Source organism: Protopterus annectens, chromosome 16.part0 (assembly GCF_019279795.1).
Source record: "Protopterus annectens isolate FY-2018-M chromosome 16.part0, PAN1.0, whole genome shotgun sequence".
Classification (NCBI taxonomy): Eukaryota; Metazoa; Chordata; order Ceratodontiformes; family Protopteridae; genus Protopterus; species Protopterus annectens.
In genome coordinates, this window is record NC_056750.1 from 395,613,745 (window position 1) to 395,635,896 (window position 22,152).

The following is a 22,152-nucleotide window of genomic DNA, read 5'->3' on the forward strand; positions in this document are numbered from 1 at the left end:
TAACAAGTCTATTTGTTTTGTAGTTTTTTCTATGAAGGTATCAATTTTAGTATCCATTTTATCCATCTTAGCAGTAAGTTGCTGGATTATAGTTATCAGAGACTGAAGTTCTTTCTTGATGCTGGAGTCTTGAGAATTTGTCTTACTGGAACTCATTTCAGACTGATAAACTGACAGGAAAATTTCCAATGTGATTTCTGACAGGAATATTGTTAAAATTTCCTTTCTTTTTTAGATATAGTTCAAGAACTATATAAAACAAACATATTTAGAAAGAAAATTACTTCAAAAATTAATTTTTAAGTAATTAATTCCTGTCAGTGTAATGAAATTGGTGGAGCTGAAGAAATCTGCTGCTATCCTGTGTTCATCCTTGGCCACGCCCCCCACAAAACAAAACTCTTGACAGATCATTAATCATTAATCAGTAGATCTACTATCCTTTATCATTCCCTTTTTCCCATACAATGTGCAGCCTTCTCAAAAACTAGGACAGTCATCAGTCCACCAGCTGCAGAGGTCTTGAGTAAAATGTATATGTAAATGTATGAACATGCAGTAAGTGCAGTAGCTGAGATCCCCTGGCAGCAGTCTGTTCTTTATGTACCTCGGATTTTGCAGAATATGCTACCAATGCACCAATGCCACCATTTAAAGCTACTGAGCCTTCCACTGTTACTCAGTGCTTTCAAACAGCTTTCGTATGTTGTTTCTTGGTTATTCTACCTCGGAAGATGTCATGTGTGTACATGTGCCAGCTGCTTATTCAAACCAGATCTGTCAATAGAACTGGTAGTGCTGAAACTAATTCCATTGATTTAAAGGATAAAAATAGTCAGACTTGAAGTTTATAAAAATGTGAACCAAAATAAATATGGACCACTTGGCAAGCATGGTTAAAAATAACACCATATATACATGTCAGCAACTCTTTAATATTAACATACCATTCACAGATACAATGCTTGAATCATCTAGCCTTAAATTTGCATACTGTTTATATTGTAGATTTTATTTATTTATGAAACCGCTAAACTGAGTAAAATATCCACAGAGACAATTTCTTTAATGGCAAGCTGCAGAGAAAATTATGTGCAAGAAAGGAAATTAGAAAGTGTACAAGATGCCTCTATGGCCATATCTACAGTAAATAAATTAAGGAACTAGATTTAATAAATATCAGCTAAGCAACTGAAAATGGTGGTTCAGTTAATTAGTACAAGGCCATTTAGCTGTGGGATGAGTCAGTTCAATTAAAATGGACTTTTGAAAATTCTGTCAGTGCCATAACTCTCAACTTCTTAGCATAAAAAATCTGAACAAAGACAAAAATAATGGGGAAACAAAGTCCCAAAAATAGGGACAAATGTTAAATATTGGTCTTATTAACTTAGAGAGGTGCTAGAATCAGAGATCTTGTGTTGCTATGCATTTTCTGAAGGATATGAAGTCTGAAACTCAAGTGCCTATCACTATTTGGTAAATTTAGACCTCACTGATTTGCCACAAAAGTCCAGAAAGCCATACATTTTATGAGGAACAGACTACAATATGAAGCAAAAACCTGGACATTCTGATAAAATCTGGACAGTTGAGAGGTTTGGTCAGGACACAGTAACAGAAATGTACACTGTTGTGATACCTGAGAACTACTGAAAAGTACTTGTAGGAACCTTAACATATAATTTCTAACATTAAATCGTTAACTTAATTTGGTGCAAGCATAATCCTGTTAAAACATAATCTTGTGCAAAACATATAATCACATACTATTCTCACTTATATTGCTTGAATTTAGGCAATGAAGTCAGCAACTTTGCCTCTAATACGAGCAAACTATTTCCCCTAGAAAATAGTAAAAATGGGGGTGTGGCCAAGATGGTGAGCAATTACCAACACTCTTTCTAGCTCTGCTTCATTTAACATCTCTGAGAAGATTTTTACAAAAAACTCAAATAGAATGTTTCAAAACTTGATGGATTTATAGTTAAATATGATGGATTTATCATTGAATGTCTGCTGAAAGATTTACTGCAAAAAAAAGTTTGAAACTCTTTTAATTGCTTTTTCCTGTCAAGAAAATTAGAAGGAACTAATTGTCTCAGAATGAGCCTCTCTAAGCCCAGTGTACTGTACAGTACTATGAAAAAAGACATACAAACTATATTAAGTACCATCAGTGAGTTAACTGTAAAGACAGATAAATTAGAAAGCAAAATGGATAATTTTAAAGAGGAATATAAAAAGCAAGTTGTGCTGAGTGAATCTTTTAAACAACAATCATCACAAATACCGAGTATAGATGGGCAATGTCTGATTTTGATGGAAGATTACTTGAAAATGAAAATAACATGTGCATGCGAAAGCTCAGATTGGTCACAGTTTTTAATTTCTAGTCTTACAAATTCAGAAAGAGAGCCTAAGAGGTGGCGATTTTGTTAACTTGACTGAAACCAATGAGATGTACTAGATTGTTGATTTTCAAGCAGACAAGTATCCAGGGCTAAATGGTTTGGTCCCTTTAAAACCGGCACGTAGGTGGCATAGGCTGTGGTTTTAGTCATCATTGGCCATTTAAAGGATCAGGAAGTGATGTGTTTTGAAATCTAAAGAAGGGGAAACCTGAAAGCCCTAATTTCTATTTTATTTGCTTTGTTTTGTTGTGTTTTTTAATGGCCAACAGTATGTTGGTCTGCGTGGCTGTTTTCTGAAAATGAGAATGACACTGAATTTCTTCTGAAACAAAACAACGTATTCCAGGAAAAAATAGAAGACTTGGAGAACAGATCTTGAAGGAATAACATCAGGATTTATGGGATTCCTAAAAATAGGAGGGAGACAGTATAATCCTTAATACCTGGCTGCCTAAAACTTTGAACCTGCATAAAGCTTTTTCCTTTCACATTGAAAGGGCAAATATATCACTTTCTAATTCATCTTCAGAAAAAAAACACCTTCACTAAGGTCAGTGATCGCAAGATTTTTCTCAAGTCAAGATAAAGATTTAGTCTTAAAAGCTGAATATACTAATTATCCAGTTAAAATTAAAGAAAATACTATAAGATTTGACAATAACTATTCAACATTAGTGATGTGAAAGAGAAAAGCAAGTGTGCCACTTTTTAGAAGCTTAAAGAAACACAATATTAAAGCACAAAAATCTTGTTTTCAGCAAAAATATGGATTCACTTTCCAGAGAAAGAGATTTTTAACACGTTGAAAATGCAATGGACTTTATACAGAAAAATAAAATCCTAGGAAAAAAAGATCAAATGGACTGGAATCTATCAACTTCTTTGAAGAGAAATGCAACAAGAGGTGGTTGCTTAATAAAAGACAAAACAGTAAAAAACTGAAGGGCAAATGAGAATTTTGTTTATTTATCATTATTTATTAACGTGTTTACCAGGAAAGACTGACTTGGAACAAGTCAATTTATTGTGGAGGCCTGGGGAGAAATGCTCCAGACACATATTTTTGTAATGTGGGAGGAAACATGACAACCTAGCGGAAACTCACACAAGCACAGGGAGGACATGCAGACTCCACACAGAAGGCACCCCAGCTGAGAATTGAACCAGAGAACCTCTTGCTGTGAGGTGACAACACAAACCACTGTACAACTGTGCCTTCCACAGTCCATGTATTTCATGGTTATGAATTCTTATTAATTTAAAGAAGTGCTTGAATACTTATGAAAAAATGCTGAGTATTACTTTTTATGAGGTAAAACATTTATTTATTTCTTTTCCTACTTCAAATGGTTACTAGTTCCCTTTCTAAAATATTAGTCTGATTCTTTTAGTTGTATATGAGATTAAAGCCACTTATTTTCATTTAGAGTTTAAAATGTTAAACTATTCATTTTATTAAAAGTTAATCATTATTATGTCTTAACTTATGTTCGGTGCCACACTTTCTGACATCTTGGCACAGTTGAGTAATGCATTATTAAATATAATATAAGATGCAACAGATGACACTACAGAAGCTTGTTAAGTTACATTATGGTTCTTATTATGGTCAAATAGTGAGCTACTGATAGTATTCTTGACATGCAACAGCACCCAGGAAAGACATGTTATGTTATAAACAATGTATAAAAATATATATAGCTTTTTTACCTATACAAAAGTTACTATTGGAATGATATCAAATAATTAGACTAACATTCACACTTTTACAAGTTAAACCTGGATCACACATAACTGTCATTCTTTTAATGCAAAATTATATGCTATGTCTCCTTTTAAAAATTAAAGGCTGCTTTATATTAAACATCTCATACAAATAGTGCTTTTTAGTGGTTAACATACTTTGACGTTTTTGTGTGTGTTTTGGTGGTTTGGAATGGTTTGAGGGATTGATGTATGCTGTAGAGGTGGCTTTGATTCACTCATAAACATTTTTGTGTGAATTGTAGCTGTTAAGCTGTTCATTAACAAGCCCTTATGAGCACCACCTTGAAGCAACTTAATTAGAGTCATGAGCACTTTTGTGATGCTGCAGGAGTTCGGAAATTTCTAAGAACTGTCCAGATTACTTCTTTCTGTCTAAAAGTAAATAATAATACTTTGAATCATATACTAAGATGTCAGTGAATACAAGTTAGATAATAAACAAAAGATAGTGAATCATGTTCTAAACCACTGTCAGTTATTAAATAGCTTTGAATGCTTGTAGTATACCAAAAGGATAAGTTATATACTAGCCTATATAGTGATACTTCTGATAAAAAAATGTAGGATTTTGTTTCTCTGTCATTGACTCTTTTTAATGATAACAACATTTGCTATCTCAGAACAATTTATAATGGAAAGGTTGAATCTTAAAGGGAATATTTTTACAGATGTTTGTTTGGATACTATTAGATATAACGTTTAAGGAAAAAACAGAACCAGTTCAGTAGTTCTAGATTAAAAAGTATGAAATATATAAGGGTAAATATAAATGTTCTACTATATGATACTTTACAGTAGGATTATAGCTAAAATATAAAACCTAGGAATATAGTAATAGTATAAGACATAATATGCAAACATAAATAGGAAAAGATCAAAATAAGCAAATATGTATATAATTAAAGAATATAAATAGGTCCACAAGGATGGGAGGTAGGCATAGTGGTTGCAGGGTTTGATTCTCAAATGAAATAATTCACTGGGCTTGGAATGGCTCGCAAGGATAGTTAGCCTGGCACTAATTTATGAACCTATGATCCTATGAACAACTTTACACATAGTAAATAAAATAGAGAAAACATAAAATCATCTGACCTCTAAATTAATAAATATGAAAATAACAAATGACTTTCTCCTTATAATGGACCAGGGAGATAATGATAGGTACAGAGAAAGATGATTGTAGAGATATTCAATTTGGTCAACTTATAATAAAGATTTTGAACACCTGTTTTGCTTATCTTGTTCATAATAACTAATTGATGGGCTCTTTAAGATGATGCATAGTAAAAATATGAGACACATTAATATGAATCAGAAGCATGAGCTAAGTGTGGTTAGCCTAATGGAGAGTTTGAGAGGTAGTTTGTTTGACTTCTTTAACAATCTAGGAAAACATTATTTCATGGTATAATGTTTTAGGGTTATATCATTAGGTAGCTTGTTTGTTTCAAAAGCTTTGTCCACAGCTGAAGATTTCATATTGTTATATATAAAGTATACAATAAGTTCTGTACATAAATATGATTTTATTGTACCTGTATTTTTTCTGTCTTATATAAATGTCTGATTTTAAATGCATATCTATTAATATTAATAGATTGAATAATCCAGTAAAGAGGGGGAGTCTGTTCAAATACTTGCAATTACATAAAGCTGAAATAGTATTTCTACAGGAAACACATTTACTTAATAAAGATGTAAATAAACATTCATTAAAACATTATTTGGCTTTAGCAGGTTCTGGCTTTTGAGCTAAAAGAACAGGTACCCTCATTTTATGAAAGAACTCACCAGTAATCCATAAAGTAGAAGATGCTTATGTTGATAAAAATGGCATGTTATAACTGAGTGGAACAGAAAACTATATACATCGGTGATCTCTTATTGAATTCCAGGGGTTGAAGCTAAAGATGCAAAAAATTACTTTGACACTATAGCCTATTACATGAAAGGTGAGGCCATAATGGCTGGTGATTTTAATTGTCTTTTATCAGGCAAAAATTCCATTACAGATAGAAAGCTGAAAATCACATCTTCAGCCAAACACTTAGCATTTTTTAAATCTAATGAATTTAAATGATATATATGAGCTAAGGAAAACAAACTCACTTCAATATGCCCATTATTCATATAGATATGGAATACAAATATTGATACATTATTTTTGTCTGAAATAATCTGTTATCACATATCAAAGACATTTCAATAGTTTTATGTCCATTGTCAGGCCATAATGCTATAATATTTAATCATATTTAAAAAAATGACTGTTTAATACATCACAGGAGATTAAGAGATCAAAAATTCCATAGAAATAAATATGAATGGTGAAGTATCTGACATTGTCCTCTGGGATTCACTAAAGGTTTACTTAAATGGAAGAATTGCAAGCTGGTATATTGATAAAATAAGAAAATGGGACAAAGACTTGAATAAACTACAGAACAAAACAGAAACACTAAATTTAAATCTATCAGTCACTCTGAACATAAAAACTTTAATACAAAATATGTTGATATTCTAAATCATAAAGTTTCAATAAACCTGGAAAAACTTCAAATTCAGGCATATTCAATTAACCCTTTAAGCTTGCATAAACTTGCTCTTAGATCAAAGAAAATGATTAAACTAAATTGTATCAAAGAAATTATAACACACATAAGTAATAAAAGGAAAGAAGAACAGATATTAAAGGTATTCTTGAGGGCTTTAAAATATTTTATGAAAAAATAAATAATAATGAAAATAACCTAGATGATGACATAGTTGAAACTTTTCTAAGGGAAAATGTAAATTATAAAACAACAAATTAACAAATAAAAATGATAGACCATTCACTTTAACAGAAATAAAAGATCAAATAAAGTTAAAAAATAATAAGCTTAGATGATCTTATACCAGAACTATATAAAATACTACCAGATGATGCTGTTAAAATATTAGATAAGGTCTATACATAAATAAAAACAACTGTTGAGGACCCCCATCAGGGAAATATTCCCTTATATCACCTATTTTAAAACAAAGTAAGGATCCTACAAAGTGTTCATCATATAGACCCATTTCACTTTTAAATATGATGTTAAGATGTTCATGCCCATATTAGCTAACAGAATTAATTTACTGATACCTAAACTAATTAACAGTGATAAAACTGGGTTTATTTTAATTAGACAAATACAGGATAATGTAATAAGAATACATACATTAATAGACTATGCAAATAAAAATAAAAAGAAATTTCTGTCATCTATCATCTGTAGTGTTCTTCCCACAAGAACAGTGCTGAATATTTCCATCTCAAACTCTCCAGTGAACCAAAGATCTGAAAACTGACTGTAGAGATTGTACAAAAAGTTCCTTAGGGCTCTAGTACCCCAAGACAAAAATAGGAAGAAATAGGTCTAGCTGAGAAGAATAGCAGTGCCTGTGTGAGGACTACAGAATAGATATGTGGTAGGGTTGCAGGTTGGCATAGGGGTTAAGGTGTTCACCTTATAGGCACAAGGTGCAGGACTTGATTCTCACATGGGGTAATTGGCTGGGCTTGGAAAGGCCCACAAGGGCAGTTAACCTGGCACTAATTTATAGGTAGGAGGTTGACATAATTGTTAAGGTATTTACCTTACAGACACCAGACACAAGGTGCAAGGTTTTACTCTCAAATGGAATAATTGGCTAGGCTTAAAATGACCCATGAGGGAAGTTAGCCTAGTACTAATCTGTGAACCTATTAGTCTCAGTTTAAAGTTTTTGACTCAGTTAATTTATTGTACCTGTTTAAAACACTTACAGTATATAATTTTTCATCTGAGCTAATTGCATTCATTTCTAAGTTATACAATAACTCTTGTGCTTATGTTAAAATAGGTTATTTTCTTTCTACTTCGTTTAAATTACAAAAAGGCACAAAACAGGGCTATCCATTATCACCATTTAGTTTTGTATTAGAACCCTTAGCTAATAGTATTAGATCCAACAAGAACATTAATGGTGTCAAAATAAAAGAAAATTTCAAGCTAAAGATTCAACTGTTTGCTGATGATATTTTGCTAACAATAGGAAATGTAGATAATTCATTAGAACATATAATTAGTTCTATTAGTCAGTATGAAGAAATCTTGAACTTAAGATTTAATTACAATAAAACAAGTACATTATTAATTAATAAAAAAAATTCTAACTTCAATTGGAATAGCAATCAAATGAAATACCTTGGAATAACCATTATGTCTAGTAGTAAACTAATGATACAAAGAAACTTTCAACAGGTTGTTGATAACATTTTAAGTTTGTTCACAAATTGGAACAAATTCTTTTTTACCATGGTAGAATGATTAATGCTTAATAAGATGATAATTCTCCCTAAAATATTGTCTTACAATTTGTAGTAGTATATCCACCAAAAAAACTATGAAGAAGATAAATAATATTCTACTGAAGGTTTTGTTTTTGGCAATCTAATAAATCAAGAGTTCCTTTTGATTGGCACAGAAAAGGCAGGGATAATGGTTAAATAGAATTCCCCGATATTCAGTTATACACTACTTCAACAAATGTAAAAATGATAGTACTGTAGATAAATTAATTTTATGATTCAAAATGGAAACAAATACATAAAAAATATCAGTAAATAATAAATATATCACAACTATTCATAAACAAATAGTCCCTAATAGTTGTATCTTTATTAAAAGATTGTTGCATAAATGGAATTACACCCTCTTCTCAAATTCTCAATTTAAATAACATCATTTCCTCTTTCCAAATGTTCTTTCCAAATGTTCACATATTTTAACCATTATATTAAAGACTTAATATTTTCTATGTTCCCAATTACATATACAAATGACTGCTTAGAAACTCATGACTTCAATAAAGTGCTAGTATTAAAACAACACAATAAATCAGTTTATTGGCATCAGTTCTTAAATGGTACTATATATATACTGTTGAAAATTTAAGGTCCAGATACAATCAGGATTATGAGAACTGGTTAATTTTACAAACATTTAGAGACGTTGTGAACATGGAGTTAAGATATTTAACCTAGATAAGAAATTGTTCTCCAAATTATTGGAATTCTTAATAAATATCAATAATAATGCAATGAAAAATCATACTTGTCACACATTTATAAAATTATTAAGTGAGATTTCAGATATTTACACAATTCATATTGGAATTATTCCTCAAAAACTAATAATGAAGACTTCTCTGAAGGATACAAGAAAATAATATTACAATTTACAGATAAAACCACATCTTCATTATGTTGGAAAACTTTTCACTTGGAAATTCTTACACAGAGCTTTTGTCACTCCTAACAAACTTACAGTTATGTATTCATCAAATAGAATTAAATGTTGGAGATGTTATTCTAAAATAATAGCTGATTGGATGCATGTGGTGTATGAATGGGAAGTCATCTTCCCTTTTTGGAAAGAAATGAATAACTTCATTCAAGCTGTATGGTCAGATAGATGTAATATTTCTAAATCTTTCATTGTATTTAATGCTCTGATTCCTGAGATAATTCCAAAATCTCAAATGTCTCTTCTTTGGTCTGTTCTTGCTATAGTCAAAAAAGTAATTACTAAAAATTGGAAAAGTAAAGTTATCCCTCTAGTGTTGAATTTATTAGTATGGCAAAATTGTTTTCACTAGTGAAGTGTGTACTATAAAGATAAGAACTTCTAATATTACAGATTCATATAAATCTTGGCTTAAACTTAAATACTTGCTTGAAAAATATTACTTGTTGTTGATATGTATATTTTTTTATGTATTGATCAGCTATGGACCTATGTAAATATTTATTTGTTTGACTATACTTGATTTGTTTATCTATTGTTTAAAAACAAAGAAAGAAAGAAAAAAAGAAAATATTCAAAATGATAGATAAAGAACCACAACCAGAATTGATGTTGATGGAACCATTTATGATAAAAGTGGAATGAAGAAAGGAAAGAAAGAATGTTGTAATTATTGCCCTTCTGAAGATGAATTTCATTCCATTCATTTAAGAGGGACTAATGTAGTGTTCTTTTCCTTAATAGCCTATTTCTTATTATGCTTTCTCCTTTAAATTCTTTTTGCATATGTACATGCCCAGTGCTGTGCAAACTCCAACAGAAGTAATCACTGAACTTTTCATACAGAAAAAGCTTTCACAGTGCTAAGTTGTAGACCAGCTACACCCTAAGATCTAAGAACTACTATTAATGTAAAATGTTTTCATGAATATTTGCTCACACTTTTTCTCATTTACCACCTGTGCCAGCTAGTCACATGCCTCATTCACTTTGACACTGTTTCTTCTTTTCTCTCATCTCTCATTAAATGCAGTTAATTTATCTTCACCACATGCATTTTTGCAATACATTTTACCTTTTATGATTGCATTCTACACAGCCCTTTTGAGTAACCATTTGAAATGTTGAGATTAGATTGCTGAGGCCAAGATTGTGATTTCTCCAAATATTTCCTTTTCTCAGTGGTATTAGTGATTTTGGAGTTGATATATATAAGTTTAGGGGGTGTCGAGGGCTTGCCCTCCCACAATTTAAGGGTTGTAGTGAGGCTTACCCACTGCAACAAAAAAAAAAAGAAATTTAAAGGAGAAGAAAAATATTTGATAATCCTTCCAGTATTTTCAAACTTTTTTTGTTTTCCTGAGGTTTGGGACTTGAGTATTAGAGTCTTGACATTTCAATAGGGAGCCTCCACTTTGTACTCTTCATCTTGGTCTTTCTGAGTTTACAAAGCTGGAGGATGAGACAATGATTAGATGTTTAACTATGTTTTTGTTTTACTGGTATACTGTATATAATGAAATGTTATTTGCATTTAGCTTATTAGATTGTTGATTAGTTATTTTACATTCTTTTGCTTAGGTCCAGACTTATTTTAGTGGTATTAAAAGCTTAGTGTTTAATCCATACCACAGACTTTGCAGAGATATACTAAACTCATATGTCTTTCCATTTAACCTTGATTATGCCAGAAAAGGTCTAGAAAGAGCAGTATGTCTAATAGGCTAACAGCAAATAAATAAAACAATAAAGGCATGCATGCATGTATGTATATATGTATGTACGTACTTGAAGTTTGGTAAGTGAATGACAAACCAGACTCTGAAAAGAGGAAAACTCTGAGTACAGTGTTATAATAGTAAACATCAAATGTAGAAGGGAAAGTAAACATACACTATAAAAAGAAAGAAAGAAAGAAAGAAAGAAAGAAAGAAAGAAAGAAAGAAAGAAAGAAAGAAAGAAATGTAAGTATATTGAGGCCATGTAGGCACAGATCCTTTTAAGCACTGATTATCCCTAGGAAGGTCACAACAGGTGTACCTAATAAATTTCCCTATTGTGCTGTAAATGCATCTAAAGGTAGTGTGAGCATTTGCCTTAACAAAGGAATAGTTAGCCAAAAGAAAACCGAGAGAGAAAAAAAGAGAAATGCAGATGGAAAACAAGAAAGCAATATACACTCGCTATGAAATGATGACGTATCTACCAGTTTTACCAATACTATCAACCAACATAGAAATGATGAGAATCTTATATCTTATATCGTCCATCTTCTTAGACCTATCCAAAGCTTTTGATTCTGTTTCTCATCAGAAACTACTTAAACTCTCCACTCTAAAACTCAGCCTTTCATCATTTGCATGCTTCAATAGTTACTTAACTAACCAACAACAAGCTGTCAAATGGCAACAACATCTATCTTCCCTCTTACCTGTTACTATGGGGCTCCTCGAGGCTCAGTTCTAGGTCCTCTACTTTTCAGTATCTTTACCAACAGGCTCTGTACAGCTACTTCTCAAGTCTCCATTGTCCAATATGCTGATGACTCTACTGTCATCTGAGCTGCACCTAACCTAAAAGAACTAGAAGGGAGAAAACAACAGTCCTTAGCTATCAAAGCCTGGTTATCAGACTCACAACTAATTCTGAATCCATTCAAAACTAAACTCATGCTCTTTCACACCCACTAAATCATGAGACCCCACAACTCCATTCCACCTATATTGTTCCACTAATACCATAATATCAACCATAGCCCATACAAAATTACTGGGTGTGCTAATAGACAATAATATGATATTCAATATACATCTATCCCAGTCTATCAAAAAGATACATGTAAAACAAAGTGCTCTGCACAGACTGAAATCTTTCCTCTCTAGCACCACAAGACAAACATTTGACAGAACTCACCTAGTCTCTACCCTGCTATATGCCTCCCCTATGTTCACCAGTCTAAAGAAAACTGATTTGGACAAGCTAGAAACCTGCTACAATAAAATTACTAAATTCACTACTAACTACCCTCAGAGGTCTCACCATTGTTTTGCCTGTTTTACAACTCAATTGGCTAGAATTACCCCATTACATAACCTATACTCAACTCCTTATTGCCCACAGACTGGTATACCAACCTGTAAAAACTCCCACTCTTCAACAAATTCTCCAACAGTACACCAACACTCAAGTCTTCTGATCCTCAAATAAATCCCTGCTACAGGTATCCAAATCCAACAATACTGCCAGCAACTCTCTTCTCAAACTATGTCTCTAAAATTTGGAATAGTATTCCACAGCCCGTTGTAACTATTGCTGGCCCAACTCAGTTTAGAAACCTACTTAAGATCTTCCTCAATAACAAATGGCTTTGCCCATGCACTAGTCCTGACTAAATCATATTCCCATGACCAGTAAGTAGCCAGACTACTTTTCTACCACACTATATCCATCATATGTAACTAAACATATTGACTTACTACTTTCCTCCTTACCCATACCCCCTCTCTTTTGCATCTAATATAACCATTCAGTTTTACTTTCCTATCTTCATACCTGTGCAAATTAACTCTCTTTTCCTCTCAACTGTCACCATATCTTTACTTTTACTTCTCTGCCTTGTCCACATAACTCTTTCTCCTGCTAGTACATATTAACTCTCTATTTTCCTCTCATCTATTGCTATATCTTTACTTAACTTCTCTCACAATACCTTATCTGTCTTTCCCTTGCTTTATTCACTCCTGCCCTGTCACCGTTCAACTGGCTTTACTAATTAACTCTTGCCCTACTGGCTACGTCCACCCGTATTCAGGAGTTTCTTGTCCTTCCCTTACTTCCACTTTCAATCTGCAATATAATTTTATAGGATATGTTCATTGGTGAAAAATTACTCATTAATCTGATGTCTGAATGTAAATCTGCTGCACTCTTTAAACTATTGCTTGTTAATGTATACAATACTGTAGTAATGTTTAAACTTTTGTTTGTTACTCTTTTGTATCAAATATCGCACATATATATATATATATATATATATATATATATATATATATATATATATATATATATATATAAAATGTCATACTTTACTCAATGCAACTGTTTTCTTTTATGTATGGAATTTTGTAATTATCTGTGTAATTTTGTTAATTGCCTCTGGAGCTTTTCTCCCTGGGCCTCCCTGAAAATGGACTCTTTCCCAGTTAGAGTTTCTCAGTAAACAAATGTTAAATAAAATAAAATAAAATAAATAAATAAAATGTATATCCTAAAGACATAGAATTGTTTAGTAGTAAGGTGCAACAAATTCTAAGACTGACTTTCTTTTAAGTCTATGTGCTTGGCGTTGAATGGGATAAAAATATGCCTGTTTGCAGCTAATGGAGTAACATGTAGTAGGACTGACACACAAGATTAAGAATAAAATGGATTCTGAATCAATGCCTTGGCTTAGGGGGATAAACCCTAATTATGGCCTAGGCAACTCAGGTTTGATATACAGCTCAGACATATGATGCACTGGCAAGGAGGGAGGGGCATTCCCATCCAGTAGGGGAGGGCATTTGTCAAAGATGCTCTGTAAAAGGAGGCATGGTCCACAGAAGGAAGTAGTCACAAATGTAAATATTGTTGATAAAGGTAGTAGTGGAGGGAGGGGACATAAGGGTAGGATATAATAACCCCCTCAACAGCAAGGGCACTTGCTGACATTACTCCCAAGATGTCCTTAAGATCCATGCTGTCCCCAGCTCACTCAAAGTAGTCTGATGGGTAAGGAAGAGCAGGAAGACCTGGTAATGGAAGGGGCACTGAGATGAATAGAATGAATGCACCAGGGAGGAGGGGGAAATAAAATTGGGTTCTAATAAGACACAGCAGCTTAAGCTTTGTGTTTTGCATTTACTGCAGAGAATACAAGTGGAATGTTTATATAACAAAAGTCCATGGAAACAGTACACAGTAGTGAAGAAACTACAAAAACTAAAAAGGAAAAAGATCAAGACTGCTTATTTCACACTGCTTAAAAGTAAACAAGCTTCATAAATGGAGTAACATATACACAATTAGAGACAACACAGCGTCGTTAGAAAGCTGTAATTTACTGATGTACTGTACAGATAGTGAAACCCTTCCTGAACAATTATGAGTTGTTCTTGATACTTCGCCTGTTCAAGAATATTGGATCTAGCTAGTTACCAGATGATTGCAACCAAAATGGTGACTGGTTTACATCAGAAACCAGAGGGAATATGATGAGGAAATGTGTAAGTGCCTTGAAAGTCCAGAAGGCACATTTTTTTCTTTTATTTATTAAACTTAAGTGACTGCGGTGGTGGTGCTGTGGTAGCGTTGTCGCCTCACAGTAAGACGTTGTCCTGTTCGATTCTCAGCTAGAGCGTCTTCTGTGTGGAGACATGCGTGAATGGGCGTACCTTTGTTGAAGGTTGTGCATCAGGGCTGGCAACTAAGCATGTAAAAATCTACTGTGAATCATTAGCGGACCGGAGTTCCACTGTGGCAACCCCTAACCAGGAAAAGCCAAAAGACACACACATTTATTAAACTTAAGTAAGATGATACAATTAATATAATCATTTTATGAGGTTAATATAATTCTGTAAAATCGAAAAAAATATATATAACTATTTAAAGTATGCACATCATGCCTGATAGTTTTATTTTAGTAATTACAAAACATAAAACTTCTAGTATAAAAATGTTCTACTAGAGTGAAACAATTATGCATGGAAAATAATCAGAGCCATTACAGTATTTCAGCTTTAAGAGGCAGTGTTATGTTTAATAAGTCAATAAGCAGTAGTACTTTATTACAAGGATTTCTGGTAAGAGATGTGGGATAAATTCTGCTTTCTTTTATTTTGATCTCTCTGGTGGCAGGTTATTTTAAGGAAAACAGGAATTCTTTAAATTGTGGTGGAGCAATCCATGTTTTTCTTACCACGACTTGGACTGCTCATAGGTGATAAAAATGTTCATAAGTCATTTTATGATTTTCATGTATATTAAGTAAAACTAGTAGCTTAGTTAGAGAAAAAGTGTCAGCCCACAAGGCTTTCAAGAATTCCTCTATTTCAATCCCATGGTATTTTATAGAAGGACATTTAAAGAAAACGTGAGACCAGTCTGCATTACAAGTCTGTATACATCTCCAACATTCTATTTTTCTATAATTACTAACTTTAGCCATTCTATTTCATGTTAGAAAGGTTCTATATATACATTTCCAGTAAAAAAATATGACATTAAAGACACCAAGATGTATTTCTTATAGATTTTAATAGCTTGAGATTTGTTCCCATCAGATAGAGATGTATTATGGTCTAATATAATGTGTTTCCAAACATTTGCCATTTAGATTACTGTAGTACATTGAAAAAAAATTGTCAAGTTTGGAAATTAAGTTCTCTATTTTACATTTATTATATACTATTTCAGAAAAAAATTGAAATTATTGTGCAGTTTCTTTATATTGTGACTGCATAAGAATAAACAAAAAATCATCTTGAGCATATGTCATTACGTTTTGCAAATATAACCAGTCATGGGGATCTATGTTAAATTCATTCAAACATTGCTGTATCTCTTTTGCTTTCTTGTCTTTAAAACAATATTGCCAGAAGATGAATTTTTTTTCTTTCAAAATTTGATTTTGATCAAGTAGATTTTATCAAAGAAACATTTAGTCATTCTGAAATGGATAATTTTCTCAAACCAGAGTTTCAAGCTTATGTTACTGAAAACTGTATTTCTAAACATTTTTAGAATGAGATTTATACACAGAGATGATTTGGAAGCAGATATATTATTTTGAATATAATTACAAAGGCAGTGCCATAAGAAATAATTTGCAGTACTGTTTTTAATATTAATTGTAGAGTATTTTTTGTATGGAGGGGTGATAAATGTAAAATTTTCCAATTGGAATTAAAGTTAGAGTCTATCCAATTCAATATAATTTTTTTAAAAAATAGTGTTTTGGCATAGGTGTTTAGGTCTGGAAAGTTTATCCCTCCTAAATTACATGGTTTGATATGATGTGGTAAAGCTATTCTTGATATGTTGCACTACTAAAGGAATTTCAGCAGTAACTTCTTTATTTCTGTTGTTTGTGATTTATCTGGAAGAAGGATCAGGGTTTGTATTTATTTTATTTTATTTATTTATTTTATTTGCAGTTGGTTTACCAGGATAGTCCATTGGGCCAATAAGAACCCATTTTCAATGGAGTCCTGGGGAGAAAAGCTCCAAAACAAAGGTTACAAAGAGATTATAGCAGTTTACAATTTCAATCGTTTGTAGGTTAAAGACAAAGCTTTAAAACATTGGTAAACAAAAAAGATTATAGCAGTTTACAATTGTGGTAATTTGTGGGTTCAAGACAGAACAAAGATTAAGCATTTACAAAGGATTTTTTTTTTATTTTGTAGAAAAACTAAGATTTAAGCAGGTATAATAAAAATGTTAAGGTTACATTTTGTAGAAAAACAAAGCATCGCTGCAGTAAATATATAGTTTCTTGAGTGAAATAGTAGAATAAAATAATTATAAGATGTCATTACAGTTGGCTTATTATTTGGTGTCTGGTAATATATGGTAAAGCTGCCCATAGGAAGTGAAGAATAAGCTAGGAGGGGTGGGAGCAGGAGCATACCCATGAGGATGTTAGATGTGAGTGCAGTGATTTTTTAAAAGCAGGGAGGTTGGTGGTGATATGGATGGAGGGAGGAAGGGAGTTCCATAGGCGTGCCAGGGCAAAGGACAGGAGGTTTTGTCCTGGAGAGTGACGGGGTTTGTACAGTTCTATTAGGTTTTGGTTATTAGATCTTAGGAGTCTTTGTGGCAGGTGCATTTTAAAGGTAGAGCTGAGAGAGGGACAGAGGGAGGGCTGAAAAATTAGTTTACAAGCAAAAGTAAGCTGAGTATAGGAGAGATGGTTGGGAAGCTCTAGCCAGTTAAGTTTGTGGAGAGATACACAGTGATGGATAGATGATTTGTAGCTAGTTGCAAATTTGGCAATTTTATTATAACAAGAGGACAGTTTTGTTTTGAGAGAGGATTGTAGGTTTGTTAGCAGAGGGGCACCATAAAGGAGGGAAGGGATGAGAAATGTAGTAGCAAGAGTGAGCTTAGTAGATGTAGTGAGGAATCGATTGTGTCGATAGAGCATGCCAAGTTTTTGGTGTTTTTTTTTATGTTTAGTTGTAGGTGGTTATTGAATTTAAGCTGGTCATCAATCTGGACTCCTAGTAGTTTGGTTTCAGATACCAGTTCAAGAGGTGTGTTATTCTGGCTAGCGATGGAAAATAGTTTTCTATCAATGGTGTTGGTTTTTGAGGGGGTAAATACCATATGTTTGGTTTTTGATGCATTGAGTGCTAGATGATTGTCCATCATCCACTGTTCTGTGGTAGAGAAGGCGTCTTGAGTCAGTTTCAAGAGAGCAGGGATGGATGTGGCTGAACAGATAATTGTGGAATCATCTGCATATTGAATAAGTTTAGCATGAGGTATTGAGTGGAATAAATCATTTATAAATATATTGAAAAGGAGAGGACCCAAAATGGAACCTTGGGGGACACCAGTGGGTGTGTTAAGGAAAGAGGAGATGGCTTTTTTCCACTTGACAGCTTGTTGTCTGTTGGAGAGATAGCTGGTGAACCAATTGAGAGAGGAATGGGATAGGTTTAGGTTAGATAATTTAGTTAAGAGAAGGTTGTGAGAGATAGTATCAAAGGCCTTAGACAGGTCAAGAAAGAGCATAGATACAGTAGAGCCAGAATCTCTGGCTTTATTTACAGTTTCCAGGAAGGAAAGGAGGGCAGTCATGGTGCTGTGGCCGGGTCTGAATCCGTGTTGTGTGGGAGTTAGTAAGTTATTATCTAAGAGATAGGGAAGGAGTTGAAGATGAATACATTTCTCTAGAAGTTTTGATATAGGAGAGAGGATGGCAATGGGCCAAAAGTTAGTAATATTGTTATTATTGCCTCCTTTGTGCAGGGGAATGATGAATGCCCTTTTCCAGAGTTTGGGTACAAGTCCTTCTTGGATAGAACAATTGATTAGGATGCTGATGGGGAAGGCAATGGCTTCGGCAGCTATGCTGAGGAAGGATGAGGGAATGTTTTCAGGGGCATTGGTGCATGGTTTTAGTTTTTGCAGGAGTTTTCTTATGGTAGAAGTAGGAATGGGTTTTAGAGAGAATGGTGGGAGTTGAGAGATTGGAGATGAAGGGGATGACAAGAGGGGGGATGCAGAAGTAGGGGTGAGGTGTTATTAGAGAAGGATGAGGTTAGTTTGGTAATAGAGTCTATAAAAAAAGAGCTGAATTGGGTAGCCAGATCTATATCTAGTGCATTTGGGTCTGAGCTTGGGTTTTCTGCTGTGCCAGGTTTTAGGAGGGTAGTGATGCCTTTCCAGAATTTTTGAGGATTGGTTTTGTGGTTGTTTTGGAGTAAGGAGAAGTAATTCTGTCGATCTGCTGTGGTAAGTTTTTTTACGGAATTGCGGAGTGTTTTGAATTCATTAAGGGTGGTTGGAGATTTGCATCTTTGGTACTGTGCCCAGGTTTTGTCTCTAAGTCGCATGGCAGTTAGTATGCTTTTTGTTAGCCAGGGGGCGGTGTTGTTTCGTATTCTTTTGGTTTTTATGGGGGCAAGACTATCCAGTAGTTTAAGGAAAGTTGTATTGAAGTGTGCAACAGCATTGTCCAGGGGTAGTGTTTTTAGGGGGTTCCAATTTATTGATTTTAGGGAGTTTGAGAAGGTTATTGGGTTGAAGTTTTTAAGGTTCCGAGTGCTGATGTAATTATGAGTTACATGTAATGGAGATGGAAGTCATCTAGTGAAAATGGGAAGGTGGTCACTGAGGGAGTCAGGAAGAGTTCCACTATCAGTGTAGTAGTGGGGGTGAGAGACTAATATCCAGTCTAGGGTACTGCCACTGGAGAAGTCTTTAGAGGGCCTGGTAGTGAGGTTGATTAGCTGAGAGTACTTATATAGGTTGATGTTTAGGGGGGGTGTAGGAGAATTAATGGAAGACCAATTGATATTTGTGTCTCCCATGAGATAGTTTCATTACTGATATTGGTAGAAAGCCAGGATAGGATATCCTCAAGTACAGAGGTATTATCTCCAGGGGGGATGTAAAGTGAGGCTATGCAAATTTGTTTATGTTTATTTAATTGAAATAGAGCTAGAACTAATTCTGCATTGGAGAAGTGAGGAATGGGTTTGTTGTAGGGAGTAATGGAAAGGGTGGATGAGTAGAGTAGAGCTACTCCACCACCCTTCTTGTGGGCCCTGTCTTTTCTGACGATAGAGTAGTTTGGTGGCAGTATTTCAATATCTTTTATGTGACGTTTTAACCAGGTTTCAGAAATAGCTAAGATGTCAGGTTTGTTGTTGAGAAGCCAGGCATGGATATTGGGGATTTTGTTAACTATGCTTTGGGCATTTAGAGAAGCAAATAGGATGGATTTAGATGTAGGGGAAGTAGTGTTTGGGCCTGGGTTAGGGTGTATATCTCCAGATAGTAGTATGGTTGTTAGGTGTTGGATTATGTTGATGAGATGTTTGGATTGCCTTGTTTGTATATTGTATATTTTCAGGTTTGAGTAGATATTGATGGTTAAAGAGGGGTTAGAGAGTTTATAAGTAGAGGATAGTTTGTAGTGAAAAAATAGATGGGTATTAATGGGATATAGTCCAGAGGAGATTGAGACAAATGAGTGTAAGTGAGTTGAAGGGAGCGAGCTGATTGTGTAAAGTAATGGTGTGTGATTTGTGGTGTTGGGCTGGGAAAGGTAGTGGATATAAGTAAGGCTCAGAAGTAGTAATAGTTGGATTGAGAATGACAGAAGTTTTGTAAGCATGTTGGGGCTTAGCTAAAGTAGAATATGTAGTGTTGGGGGAAGGGATTAGAAATATATATTGTGTTGTTAAATATGAAGGGAGGTGTGAGGAGGTGGATTATAGGGGTGTAGAAGATGGTGATGAAAGGGGAGAGGTATTATAGATAAAGAAGAAGTAGGAGTGGTATGGAAAGGGGAGGGTGTAATAGGTATGGAGGAAGTAGGAGTGGTTAGGTGAGTATAAGTGTAGATGCACTGGGGGTGGGTGGAATTTGTGGTAGGGTAGGGGAGCGGAGTGAGCCCGCAGGGCGAATGGAGCAGGTTGGAACAATCCAAGATAGAGGATCAGAGAAAAAAGTATCAGCAACAGGAGTCAATAAAGAAGGTAGGTGGGTAGGTATTGTATGCTATTTGGGAACACAGAAATGAGGTTAACAAGGTGAGAAAGAGAGAGTTTGAGATATAGCAAGGTGAGAGTGGATGTAAAAAAAAAGGTAGGGAGTATGTATATTTCTTAAAAGAAATGGAAAGTATAGCCAGCGTTGGGTGCAGAAGCCACTAAATAACTAGTTTCTTTCTAGGTATGTAGTGATAGGGTGCTACCACCTAGTGGTAGTAGAAAGTGGTAATAAAGGATAAAGGTAAGAAGCGATATAAAGGCCTTAGGTGGAACTAAGTGGTTAAAAGGGTATAGTGATAGGAGGGGGGGCTGTAGTGAATGGTCCGTGGTAGGCTGCTTTAAGGAACACACTCTCAGTAGGGCATACAAGCACAAAAATGGGTAATAATAGTAGCTAAACAATGAGTACAGAGGTAATTTATTTGGCTACATACATTCATACACAGTGTGATATAGGGAGTACTTGCAGTATGTTGCTTAGTAGTAGGCCAGGGCTAGCAGGCAAACATTCAGGGAGTTCTTCTGGGTTAAAACAGTTGATCTTCCTTTTGAGTATATAGGTAGGGAGGGAGTACCCAGGGTAGAATAATTCATACACAGTGTGATATAGGGAGTCCTTGCAGTATGTTGCTTAGTAGTAGGCCAGGGCTAGCAGGCAAACATTCAGGGAGTTCTTCTGGGTTAAAACAGCTGATCTTCCTTTTGAGTATATAGGCAGGGAGGGAGTACCCAGGGTAGAATACAGAGAAGGTGATCATTAGCAGCCTGACCACAGGACCAGGGAGATGATGAATGCTGTTGGAGTTCTATTAAATGTTTATTTCATATAATCATTTTCGAAAAAGGACCATTTTTATTAATTGTAATCTATCTTCAAAGGATAGTATTATTTTATTCCATTTAGAAGTTAGAGTTGAGATAATTTCAATCATTTTATGGTTTATATTTCTTATTTCCTGTATTTTATTTATTGTGATGCCTAAATATTCCTGTGTTGATGTTAAGTTACCAAGAATATTATTTTATTTAACTAAAGGGCCCATCTCTATACCGGAAGAATGCAAAGTACTTGTAATCACAGCTGCACAGGTAAAAAACACACTCTCCAAAGCCAAGAACACAGCATCCATGGGACCCGACAACATCCCAGGCTGTGTTCTACATGAACTACAGAATGAACTGGCACCCACCTAAGTACCATGTTCAATCATAGCCTCACCTCAGGCTTTGTGCCCACTGAATGGCGCACAGCAATGGTTATCCCACTCCACAAAGGGGGAGCCACCATGGACCCCGGGAACTACTGCCCCATTAGCCTGATGAGCCTGGTCTGCAAGGCTATGGAGTGTATCATCATGGAACTTATAAACAATGACATTGGTA

General features: G+C 34.3%; 1 protein-coding gene across 1 annotated transcript in view; it reads left to right on the forward strand.

The window, feature by feature from the left end:
* The window catches only part of LOC122791088 (nuclear receptor subfamily 5 group A member 2-like), a 643,734-nt gene that overhangs the window by 113,476 nt on the left and 508,106 nt on the right, over positions 1–22,152 (forward strand). The window lies entirely within an intron of this gene.